The 13,370-nt window shown below is 35.8% G+C and overlaps 1 long non-coding RNA gene across 1 annotated transcript in view; it reads left to right on the plus strand.

Annotated features, from left to right (window-relative positions):
• Positions 1-13,370, plus strand: part of LOC114054668 — a 21,380-nt gene continuing 8,010 nt past the window's right edge. The window contains exons 1-2 of the long non-coding RNA XR_003570543.1: positions 1-33; positions 1,495-1,557. This is a non-coding gene — a long non-coding RNA (uncharacterized LOC114054668). The remainder of the gene's footprint in view (positions 34-1,494; positions 1,558-13,370) is intronic.

Here is a 13,370-nt window from a genome sequence, read left to right on the forward strand (position 1 = left end):
CAGAAAGTGAGCAGGGAGCGGGGGCTTTTGTCTGTAAGTATATGCAATTCCAATCCACAGAATTTTATTTTTTAAAACTAATCCCCTCTCTCTTGCCCTCCCCCCCTTCTTTTCATCCCTTCCTCTCCCTGCGTCTTTCTGTTTCTTTTCATTTCTTTTTGTCCTTAGCCGGACTTTGCTGCAGCTTGGCTTTCCCCTCTCGGTGCACATTTCCAAACAGTCTTTTTAAAAGAAGATGAGAAAACGTGCTGTGTATGTGTTTAACTCTTTGTCTTTGTGCTTTAAGGCTGGATTTTTAGGCTGTGGATTTTTCCGCACACATGCAAGGGGAGATGAGCAGTGATTTTCTATAATGTTTTCTCTTTTTCTTGCTTTTGCATTCTGCAAACACCAAAATGTATTTTTGAACCTAATGCACTCGGTTTTGTCAGCATGCATGCAAGGCTCTAGCATAGGTTTATCATCTCCTTTCTTCTCCCTTGTGAAACAAATCTCCCTCTTCTCCGACCTGACACTGGATTCCTCTCAGGCTGTTGGGGTTTATTTTTAGAAAGCAGTCATTCTTGCAACAGCCTTCTGCATTTTTGCATGTGCAGCAGTTAAATTTTGCGTGGTTCTTTTGAGAAAAAAAAAAAAAAGCCAAACAAAACCAAAACAAACCATGTTTTGCTGAACATGTAGTGATCTGGTGCTTTCTTTCAAACGTTTGTTTGTACATAGGAGTTTGCAGTTTTTAATCCAGTATGTATGTTTGTATTTGTGTAAACGTATGACTCATACCTAATTACATTTCATACATACACGCTTAAGGTAAGAAATATATAATCAAGAGAAGAGAACTTTAATTTCTTGTCATTATGAGGCAACTGATAAAGGACGTATGCTACAAATTCAGTCAATTAAGGGAGTGATAATTTGAGGTAAATGCGCAAGGACCTACTCTTATTTTTTTTTCTCTCCCTGTTTAAAATAGAGGGGGGGTTGTGGAATAGAGAGAGAGGGAGAAAACTGGAGGTTATGTAATGCAGTGCCATTTCCAAAAATACCTAGTCTCTGGGCTGTTACATTGTGTTATACTTGTTTCTTGATTGCAAAAACCCACACTTCGTAGTATGCCTGGGAACAATGGACCACAATTACTGTAAGCATACAGTGACAGCTTTTTGTCCTCTTGAGTGATTTTTGCCTGTGTTAGCCATTAGGTATACTGCTCTTCAGAAATGTACTGACTGCTAAGAATAGCATGGGGTTCTGCAAATCCAGGTACCAGGGATTCCTTTGTCCTATATTTAAGCCTACAGACCACTGAAGTGCAGAGACGCATGATATATAACCATTTGTGTGGTTAGAATAATTTGCATGACTTTAATCTTAACTACTGAAGTTAATACTTGGTTCACTCACTGTTAGACTGGCAAAAAATACCTAATAAATATTGTGACTGTTGGAGTTACCTTTTTTTTCCATTTTTAATTTTTTTTAAATTGTTTTCAGATTGTTCTCCTTGTGCTACTTGAGAGAAACTGCAATCCCAAGACTTAACAGAATCTAAAAATGGTAAGAATCAGTTGCTTTAGCACAGAATCAATATTTGTTTTGGTATAAATACAAACCTTATTTCTCTGTTCCCAATACACATTTATAAAAATGACCTTTATAAGACATAGTTTTTTAGGCTATGGGGATTTGCCGTACAATAACTGATGTACTCTGAAAACCTCCTTATGTCGGATCTTTTATTTCTTGCAATTTTTGAATAAAAATCTGAAATCCCTCTTTGTGCAGTAAAGCTTATTTAATTGAAACAAGAAATGTCTAGGTTACTGTGAAAAATACACATCATAACACATGTAGCAATACATGCAGAAAAAGCAATATCCAATAATGTCAACTTTGACACCTTCCTTCCAAAAAGAAATAAATAGGTCATTGCACTCAGTAAATGAAACAGGTTTAATCTGTTTAGTCTGTCAGGGAAGTTACTTAGAGGTTAACTAAATTTTCTTATTTGGTAATGTTTTTAGAAGGTTGGCATTTCTTTGTGACACAGATCTGTTTCAGAGAAAATGGCTAGGCCTCACACCTGACTGAACTTACAGGCACTTGGTTGGAATGTATTTATTGAACAATAACCCATTTCCTTCAGTGTTAGTTGTGTTTATGTCTTTAGCGATTAAAGCCCATTTGTTGAACTCTGAGATACTGCTGCTGAGTAACAACCAATTTTAAGGATGAAACATTATACATCTAAATACGGTATTCTCTGCAAAGGACTGTCTCAACATCAGCAGGACAAAGATAATGTTTTTTTTGCAGAAAAAGGGCTCAAAATAGTCAGATTTAGTTTAGATGGTTTGTTATCATGCAGCATTCTTGATTGAAGATGTGGCAATCACTTGGAGCATATCTCAAAACATGCCCTGACATAAATGTGAGGCATTTTGGGTGCTATGTGATAATATCATGGCCAAACACCTGTTAATTTGTATGGAGAAATGCTTGAAGTATCATTGCATAGGGTGTACATTAGCACAGAATATTCCAAAATGCGAGCTTCTCAGGAACATACTCTTCTTAGGATTGGCTTAAATTAATTGCACTAATATTATCCTTGTCTGGTTCTTGCATTAATATTATCTTGTCTGGTTCTGGGGTTGTTTTGATTTGGGGGAGGAGGGATTTTTAAAATAAGCAAATATGTACTCTGTTATAAAGGCATTGCCTTTGTTTTTGGCTCCTTGTTTTATATAATTTCTCTCTGCAAAAATAAACTTGCAAATTCTGAATTTTTAGTCTATTTTGGAACCTACTTTCATCAAAGTGCTTTGCTCATCTGTGTATAAATGAATAGATGGGGGTGGGGAATTAAAAGGGAAATGATTCACTTAAACTGTGAATAGAAATCATGTTAAAATACATGTTGTTCACACAACTGTGGAATATTGGATAAGGCAACTGTTTTCCTACCAACACCAAGGTGACAATCAGCCCACATTTTTAGATGCTCTGCAGGCTACTGTGTGCAATATATGCCTATCTATGGAACAAAAGATTATTTTAAATCTAGTTAGGCATAAAATAGCTGCTGATTTTTACCAGCAGATGGTTCCATAAATCTAGAAAAGTTCCAGTAGTAGTCAATGAAACCAGTTTTGTAAAGCCAGTCTCTGGGCTAGAACATAAAATACAACTTAGAGTTATCCAAATGCAAAAAATAAAATGTTGTTACCCATCTGTGTAGTCCTATTTTTTGTTTTGCAGTGTAACATAAATAAAAATCTCATTTAGCTGTTTTGAAAAGTTTTTTATTTGTCAAGAAAAGGCCTAGTTCAACATCTTTTTTTATGATCAGAATTAAAATGTAAGAAACATTAGGTTTTGCCCCAACCTGCAAGGGTGCTTAAGATGTGATACTAGGAAGAATCTCTTCTCCTACCACCACCCCTTTTTCGCTTCACTTCTGGCACACTAACACTGAATGTAATTCTAAACCAGACCACTGACATACTTTTCTTGCAGTAAGGTACACAGTGTTTGGCACATTTCTTGTATTAATTGCAAATATCTTCCTAGCCACTCTAATTTGCAGGAAATATTCTTCTTCACATGTCAACACTGTCTATGCTGAAAGACGTGATGGTAAAAGTGCTTACTTTGTTTTTCATATCACAGCATATGCAAAGGCTCTATTCTGCTCTCACTGGATAGTGAAAATTCAGCTATTGGATTCACCAGACTGAGATAAACCTTTAAAAATGGTGGAAAATGACTTGTTTATTTCTTTGCTAAACTGGAAGCTGATTACTTGTTTAGTTAATCTTACAGTTAAAATTGGGAGTATTGGACTCGAATAAACTTGATAAGTGAGAACAAATGAATTCTTGCTTTAACTTCACTGTCTTACTGTTTCTTAATGTTCTTTTTCCAAAAAAAAAATATGTTTTTTAAACAGTTTACAAGTAAACACAAATAATTTAACAGACTAGTTTCCAATGCTGCTTTTCCTTTTTCTAGACTTGGAATTAGAATTTCCTCATACCTGGTAAATTAATCAATCTTTCTTGGAGCTGTACAATAATAACATGATGAATTTAATAAGAAATAGAAAGGCAGAAGACTGTACTTTCTCTTGTTCTTATAATATTAATTCATGGACCTTTTGAGCCATCTTACACAAGAACATCTGCTATTTGAGGATCTGTTCTTACTTGTGCATATATTTCCTTAAGTGTCTACCTTAAGGGAGAAAGAGTCCTTTTTTATTTATGTGCAATGCGTAAAATTCTGAGGTGATTTAAGTGCTATTTCCATCTGAAATGCTAGAATTTCTGTACACCACCTTCATGGGAAGTGCCAAGTGACATAACATATAACTAAAAATTCAGTGCTAATTAAAGATGAAAAATGGACTCTAACTAAAAAAGAAGAAGAAAAAAGAATTATTTTAAAATTTTTCTCTTCCCCAAGTGATACAACCTCTGAAGTAAAGGAACTTTTCAGAGAGAAAGAAAGTCTTAATTCCAGTTTTCTGTGACCTCAAAGAAGACTCTTAGCTAAACCAGGGACAGGTTGCTGGTTTTGGTGAGGGTTTGTTTGTTTTTTTTTTTTTTTTTTGGTATTTATTGATGGTAAATGATTATTTTTAAAGAAAGAAATCATACCATCAGTTTAGACACTTGACAAAGGGGTCTGTTTGTTTGCTTCTAAAGCACTCAGGTGTGTTCTTCTCACATTGTGGTTCATTTCTGGATTTCAGGTTCAGTCCTGAGGATTTACTTTGCAGGTGCTAAGGAATTTAAACCAATAACACTAATAAAAACGTGTATCAGTAAACATTTAATTTTGACCTACCTGAAAATAAACAAAAAATATTCTAGAGCAGATCATTAATTTACTTCTGACTTACCACCATTAGATGATTACCAATAGATGACTTTTTCTTAGTCATCAGTGGTGTGGAATCTCCAGGTTATGTGTTGTGCGGTACAGCTGTGTCATCCTGAAGCAAAAAGGCCCCAGAAGTAGGTCATTTGGGTCAAGTGCTTCCTATAGTACATCCTTGCCTGAACTGCATCTGTTCTGAGGTTATTCTGTCATTTACATTCTCTGCATTTTATAGTTTTACTTGTGGAAAAAAAGAGAAATATGGGATGATGACCTTTCCGAATGAAAACAGTTGGGACAAAAGTTCCTCTTCATTAAGTCAGAGAGAAAGAAATGACAACCTGCATATTGCTGAAGAGAAAAGAATCACCATTCCATTTTTTTTTTTTTTTGGAAGGGGGTTTATAGGGAAATTCATGATATAATTTAAGTTAGATGAAGATATTTATCAAACAAAGTCTATGTTTATGATTTCATCCCAGTTTAGCCATTACAAACCTTTTTTCCAGGGAGTTACATGCTGATGTCTTTACACGTTCTGTAATTTTCTGTGCCTATGAAATGACTCCACCTTGGTTAGAACAGCTCTTCATAACTCTAGGGTTATCTGTGGAGAATGGAGCCTAGAACTGGTCTGGCAGAGGCATTATTTGGAACCTTTTGTATGCTCTGAGGAAAAAGAATTGAAAAGAGCAAGACACATTATGTCTTAAGACACACACTGCACACACGGGACAAATGCAGCTCTTGGTCTTGCATGAAAAAACTCATAGTTGTTAATTATTACCAAACCTGGCACAGGAACTAGAATCTCCTTTATGGTAGTTCAGAGCTGAATTGGACCTGTAGGACTGTATCAGATGCTCTTCTGTTCATGTGTAACACAGGTAGAATTTGGTTGAGAAAAGTAATTGTGGGGGTGAAAGCTAGCAGTTTTGGCCATCTGAATGTGTATATTGTGCTTGTTAATTATGTTTATGTATTGTGCATGAAGAATACATTGTGAACAGTTTGCTCAGTGTTACTTGATTCCTGAAAACTTTAGGGAATTAAAGCTTTCCCGCTTACAAAATTTATAAGCAGAAATGCAAACTCATTTTTGCAATACTTCTGTCAAGCCACTAGTTCAACTGAGCAGGAAACACAATTTTAGTTGGTTATGAGTAAAAAAGAAGGGCATAAAAAATAATATTTGTACAAAGCTTTAGAGAGTATAGGTATTTCTGTGGTACAGCTCATATGCACATTGAAACACAAAAAATTTGTATATACGTGTTTCTACTCATTCACAAGCATTTATACTCTGGGTGCTAAAATTTTCTACCTATGCCCCAGCGTACTTTACCTGAACAGAGCTGTGTTGACACATGGAATGGGAGGTTTATATAATACTAGATCCGGGACAAAGCTTTACTGAATCTCTTCTCAAAGGCTAAAATCTTGGAAAATCAGAAATAAGAATTAATACATACCATGTAACACTACAGTTATGACATTGATTTTTAGGACTTGGGATCTAAGGCCATCAAAAATATTTTAATAAAAAATATTTTGACTATTTGTATTTTGGTTTTATTTCAAATAGTTTTTCACCTCATTAAACCACACTGGTTGAGGGTGTGATCTAGAAAGGTGCAAAATATTAGTTTCAAATGTTTTATGTAGAAGGATAGTAGGAGTCATTATTTGAGTGTTACATGCAATTCAATTTGGACTTCTGATCTGGCAAATTCACAGCAGCATTACTGAATGAATCCCTATGCATATGTTGCTGGGAGGATTCCTGATGTTTCCTTCTGTAAATACTGCATTAAAACCCAAAACAATAACAACAACAAAAACTCCCACACAACCCTCTCCCCCCTCACCCCTCAGAATAAGTAGGATTTTCTCATCCTACAGGAAGAAGTGTCTGTGGATCAATTAACACTAACTTGATTGTCTGTCTACTACCTTAGCATACTTATGTGGGAGCAAGTTGAAGAAGAGGAATAAGAAATTTGTGTGTTTTAAGCCTTGGCTTAATATGTACATTATCAGAAAGAACTCCTGAACTCTTCCAGTACTGATGCTTAGAAAGCACACACTGGCACCACAGAGTTACTCGGGTCAGGTTAGAGTGGAACACATTTTCCTTCTTCATTTTGACATGACTGTATCTAAATCTCTACCATAAAAGACAATGAGTTTACATAACTCTATTCCTGCTGGCAGAAGAAAATCCTATGGAAATATTGGCATGTGTACTTACCCTTAATTTCTCAGCTAAGTAATTATATAAGGCAATTTGGAAAACCCCAGAAAGAATACTTGGCAGCAAAAGTTCTTTCCCTGTGTGTCTCTGTTAGATGAGCCTTAGAATCCACAGATATTTTATTAGTTCCAACCTACAGTGCACACATGATACACTTTGTAGTTTTGTATCTGGAGTAGCACTTAGTTCCTTTTGATGGTACTAGAGGTTTGTAGTATGGAGACTTCAGGTAAATGTGCCATAATGCTTTCAAGCATCGGTTACAATCATCTGTGGTCATTACCACCTTTTTAATGAGGTAAGTACTGGCTGTACAGTGTGGTTCTTCTCCTGTTTCCAAGAGTACTGCTGGGGCTCTTAATGCTGTCCTGAACAATGCTGCTTGGGCAAGAGGCTGGCATCTCAGAGGCAGAGGCAGTGAGCTTGTCACTGCTTGGGGAACAGCTCCACTTGTTGGATTGCTGGTCATCTTCCTGGTATGTGCGACAAAAACAGTTTCAGTCCAAAACAACCTATTGAGTGTTCTGTAAGCTACAGTATTCAGGCCATTTATTTGGAAAATTTATAGGAAATTAAAAAAAAAAGAAACATTTCTGGGGAGTCTGCTTTTATGTACCCCAAAACTGCAGGGCTAGGTCTGAGAGGGCACACAGGAGTAGCATTGTTCTGGCCTGGCTCAGTTCTTATTCTTTCTTCAGGATTCCCTAATGGCCATTTTTGTAGTCTTTCTATTAAGATCAAAACTCAATGGAGTGAGGAGGCTGGACTAAATGGACTTTTTGCTCAGCCTGTGACCATGTTCCTTTTCATCCTCCTCTGTTGCTTGAGTAATTTGTCGATGTTGGGTATGAAACTACTGAAAAACTTACTTTCATCCAGCATTTTGCTGCCATGATGTGTGTTCACCTGATTTTATAGCAAGAGACTTGCTCATGCATCTTGTTCTGCAGTTATCATTAGGTGTAGATGCAAATAATTACTAATTAAACTCTACCTTATTGCACTTGAAGAGGAAATTACAAACTCTTATATAATTGACTGAGAACCTGAACACTATTTTAATTCTCAGTCATGTTACTGTTGTTTTTCTGTGTGTTGCATGTTAAGTAAAGCAACAAAAAGAGCCACTATAGTATGGAGACAAACAAATTAAGTATGATGGGTTGTACTGGGCTCTGAGTTAGGTTTTCTGGAGGGCTCATTTGCTTATTATAGTTTCTGTGATGGTTTATAATCTCAGAGTACATGCACAGATATTTACTGGAGGAATAAAGTGATTTGCAGCCATTTTATTGCTTAATTGCTTAAATTGCTTAATTTATTGCTTAATGGAACTTCCCATATAATATATATTTATTTATTATTTTTGTTCTGAAATAAATGCATTTCTTTCTCTTCCAAGGAGTGCAATACTCTGGTGATCAGTATCTTGAAAATTCATATAGTCAGGAGTTGGATGAGCTTTTATGACAGGGTTCACAATATATCATTTGTACTTCTGTTATTCTTTGTGTGCATGGTAAACATTAACATGGTTTTACATTACAATGGTTTTAGCATATCAGTGAAGTAAAAAAGCAGAATGACAGCACTTGTAGCACACAATCCAGATTCTTCCTGACTAGTGCAAATTGATCTCTCTGCCTCAAAATTGCATTAGGTTCAGGTGGTGTGGGGTAGATTCCTTTTGAGGGAAAATTAGAAAGTGTTTTCTATAATTAATCTTATTCAATCATGTATGCCAGAAGACAGCTTAAATTTCTGTTTAGGATTCTTATGAGATACAGAATTGGGCAGAAGTCTGCTGACTCTACACACAAGCTTGTGGTGTTACCATCCTCAACAGCATACTCATCCACATTTGGAGGCCAGCGGTCATGTAAAAGATGTGGAAAATGTGCTGGCTCTGAACTTTTAAGTGTCTATATACCCAATATCCTTTCCTGCAGCAAGGGACTCTGCAGCAGTAGAACCCATTACTTTTAGAATTATTTAGAAACTTTTGCCCAGTCTCTCAGACAATTTTCTTCTTTGTGTCATGGGATACTCTGAGTACATATATAAAAGATGCAACCTGTATAAAATAGATGAGGACAGGAGTGAATTCTTTGAAGAAGCTGATACAGATGACCCAAGGTAGGACAGCACATACAAGCAGACACTTCAGTGTAAACGGATGAATAGAGACTTTAAGAACAATGAAAAAAGTGATAGATGAAGACTAGTTTATATGAGAAGTTTTTTCACTAAAATCTAGAAAAACTACCTTCAAGGTCACTTCCTTATGCTGTGTAGGGAAGAAGCAAATGACACTCTATTCTGTGAAACTGACAAAAATTGCAGAAGTGATGAACGAGGACTGCAAAAAAACCCCTAATGAATAAACTTTATAATTCATGTGCAATGTGGAGAAGGGGATGCAAGGAAAAGCATACTTGTCTCATTTAGGTCTTTTCATCTCTTTGTGGTTGTGAGTTTGAGTCATCAAATGGGGAGGAATAAAAAGTAGCAGTAATATTTTCCCCATGAAAAGGCAAAGACATCAGAGGATGCTGATGCAGAGAAGTCAAAGGCAAATTCAGGTGTACAGTTGTCCTGCCATGTTCTGCTGATGCCGAGTACTAATTATCACTATAATGGTAGGTAAAGTCTCACCAAAAAGTTGAAACACTTGGAACAATCCCAGCCAGGTGGAGGATCGTCATGTAATTCTTCATCAGTTCTCTCAAACCATTTATATAACTTTCTTTACTCAGGAATTAATGAAGTGAAATAATTGTATTTTTTTTTCCACCTGGTGATTTTTTATTGTTATTGATACTGATGTGGAAAACAGGGATGACTGCTGCTCTGACAGTATACTGAATACATGAAATCAAGTTATTTGGGACAACTGCCACTGCACTGCAACCACAGGCTCAGACTTGTGGTGCAGATCCAGTCAAAAAAGCAAACAAGTTAGCAAAATTGACAACTCTCACACCTGTTAAACCACAGCATTTTTAATTAATTAAACTAAGGTAGCTAACTTGTATTTAAACTTGGACAGCTTGCAGGTTTTGATGATTCAACAGGGAAAACTTCCTCACTGAGCCTTTGTCAGAGTCGGCTTATCACAATAGAATTATCCCATTTGATTAGGAGTGTAGCTTCTTCAGTACAACAAAGGTTCATCAAAACTTCAAGGACTCTTTGAAACAAGGAGTAATGATGAGCACTCTTGATGTGACCTTATCTTTGCCCTCTGCAGAAAGTTCACATAATAAAAACTGTCTGTGAGTACACTGCCAGCCCACTAAACTCTCAAGAAGCAGCAGCCATTCAGCTGTATATATTAAATCTTCTGTGCTAGGTTTGGAACATGTGGACATTTGTATTATATGCTTTCATAATGTTCTCCTCACAGTGTTAAAAACAAAAACCTGCTAAAGATGGAGGCACTAGTTTAACCACTTGCACTGAAGCAAGGTATTGATTCTAGCAAAAGAATTCCTTGCAGTTTTGTTTAAAATTAAGTAGTGAGGTTTTCATTAACAAAATTAAGTATTTGGTGTTCGAAACATGGTTCAGTAAGATTGTCTATTTATGCATATGGATTGTGCTTGTGGGACGTTGATTACAAAGAGAACTTTTTACTACAGTGGGAGGCATTTGTGGGAATTGAGAAGTTCATGGTAAGATGTGCTGGGAAAACTAGATATACAGCACTAAACAGCTGACAACTAAGAAATTATTTTTTTAAAAAGGCAAAGTTATAACTGTTTAAGCTTCACAGGCAACTATGTTATATTTTTTTTAAAAAGAAATTTCATAGTGTCTTAATTTGGAAAGCAAATCTGCTGGACTCTTTCAGTGATGCTGAGACCAGCCACAAGGGAAATAATTTACAAGTTTTCCCTGAGTAGGGTCAATTCCATTGATTTGTGTCACTGCAACACAGAGCAATGGTGGTGAAAAAAAATCCATTAACTACTTTAAAGAAATACAGGTACAGAAAGGAGAATCAGCATTCCTTTCTGGCTATATAGCCCATCCTTAGGAGAACTGTGTAATAGGATGACCTCTCTCTGCTCTGGATTAGGCACTACAGACATACAGGACACACAGGGCCCACAGTCCTCACAGCTGCATAAGTGTCATTTTAGTGCTGCAGAGGGAAAGAGTATGCCCCTTTCTTTCCTTCTTTTCCACACACACCTCTTGTTTTAGTCCCCTGTTCCTTCTGCATCTGCTGCTAGACTGCTAATCCATATACTAAATCCTTTCCTTTCAGGTTTCCCCCCCCCCCCCCCTTTTCCTAGGCAAGCTACTGTAGAACTACTACAGATTGCCTTTTACATGGAATTATGAATTTCTAGTCATAATTACTTGTCATAATTTCCTTTTTATTTTCATTTCCACCCTCCAGAAAATTGATTTATATGACAAAGAAGTTATTTGAAACGTCTCAAAAGCTGGTTGCTGATTTGCTCAGAGAGGTTGGTCTTCAATAAACTTTTAGTGAAGAAATTCTGACTGCAGTTGAATACCACTCCAAGCCTTGAATGAGACTTGATAACAGGAATTCTACTGTGGTCCACCAGGGGGGACGAGTGGGAAATATAGAAAAAGTAATTCCAGGGGCTTTCTTAATTGTTTATTAACTATTAAAACTTTAGGAATGCTTAACAGGAGGATGCTCATTTTACTAGTTTAATATGCTGTAAATCTGGGGGGTTTTCCCCCTTTCATGAATTTATGTTTGAAAGATGCTCTTATTGACTAGGAATGAAGAGTGGGTACCAAGAAATTAATTTTAACATTTTGATGTGACTGATACAGTATATTTAGTCCAGCTATGTTAAATTATTTTGTGTATCTGTTTTAAAGCTGGGCAAAGATTGTGCTCCCCTACTATTACTCTTTAAGAGGACATGGAAGAACAGGAATTAGATTTTTGAAGTGTTCATAAAACAGAGTCTTTGCAATAGCAGGAGTTTCTCAGTATGTTGGGTAAAGGAGAAAAGAAAACTCTGGAGATCCTTCTGTAAAAAGTATTGGTGAGTAGTTCTGGAGCCTGGATGCTGTAAGAGCTCGTAAATAGATTGGGCATTTATTTTCCTCCATTTTTGCTTTTTCTTTAACACTAAATTTTATTATTTGTATCATTTCAAGAGACTTGAGGCTACAGAATTGAAAACATACTCTTCATAGATCATTCTCAATTTCAAGTTGGCCTTAATGTTCCAAGCGGAATTGCATGCGGCCGTAGAATAGTCTCAGACAGCTCTTCCCAGATCAGTGTTTTCCTTTTTCCCCCCGACCTCTCCAATTGGAAGTGAATGGTTTTGCATATCACATGTTCTGCCGGGAAGGCAGGATTCCAGCAGGGTAACACTGTTAGTCAGACATTTAGGGTGATCCATTCCAATAATTTATGGATGAGGTTTACTAGCTTAACTTTTTAATTAATTATTATTAAATACTAAGGCCATCAATATGAGTCAGGGTGTGACTCTTACACATTGTATAGACTTGCAGTAACTTCAATTTTCAGTCCCTCCAAAAGCTCAGTAGTTCTGTTCTGAATCATGATGCTTTGGTTATTTAAGCCAAGCCTGAACTTGCATAATAGTCATACAGGAAAGACTAAGAAATGAATATTTGGTATGTATCAATGGAAGCATTTCTTTAGAAGTGTTTGCTTTATGCTAGCAGCTGGAATATTGTAACCCTTACATCCTACTCTGTAATGAAGCATTGCTTTGCACTTTCTCCTCTCTCTATAGCTCATCTTGCAACATTATTATCAGTTGTTTTGAGCTGCTGTAATTGACTAAATGTTCTTGCTGTGTTTTTCTAGCACCCCAGTTATCAGTATATTTGAACATCTAAGTGGTTTCTGCATTTATAAAGCATGTAGCACAGAAAGACCTACTGGTTTGGGTTTTATTTCTTTTTTGTTTGTTTTGTTTTGTTTGTTTGTTTTGTTTTGGTTTGGTTTTTTGTTTCCTGGTGGATTGTAGTAAGTTTTAAGTAGACTTTTCTGCACCAGCTCTTTCTTTTTTTTTCTTTTTCTTTTTTTTTTTTTTTTTTTTTTTTTTTTTTTTTTTTTTTTTTTTTTTTTTTTTTTTTTTTTTTTTTTTTTTTTTTTTTTTTTTTTTTTTTTTTTTTTTTTTTTTTTTTTTTTTTTTTTTTTTTTTTTTTTTTTTTTTTTTTTTTTTTTTTTTTTTTTTTTTTTTTTTTTTTTTTT

This window comes from Empidonax traillii, unplaced genomic scaffold (assembly GCF_003031625.1).
Source record: "Empidonax traillii isolate 1590-97213 ecotype Southwest subspecies unplaced genomic scaffold, ASM303162v1 scaffold37:size1818073, whole genome shotgun sequence".
NCBI classification, from domain to species: Eukaryota; Metazoa; Chordata; class Aves; order Passeriformes; family Tyrannidae; genus Empidonax; species Empidonax traillii.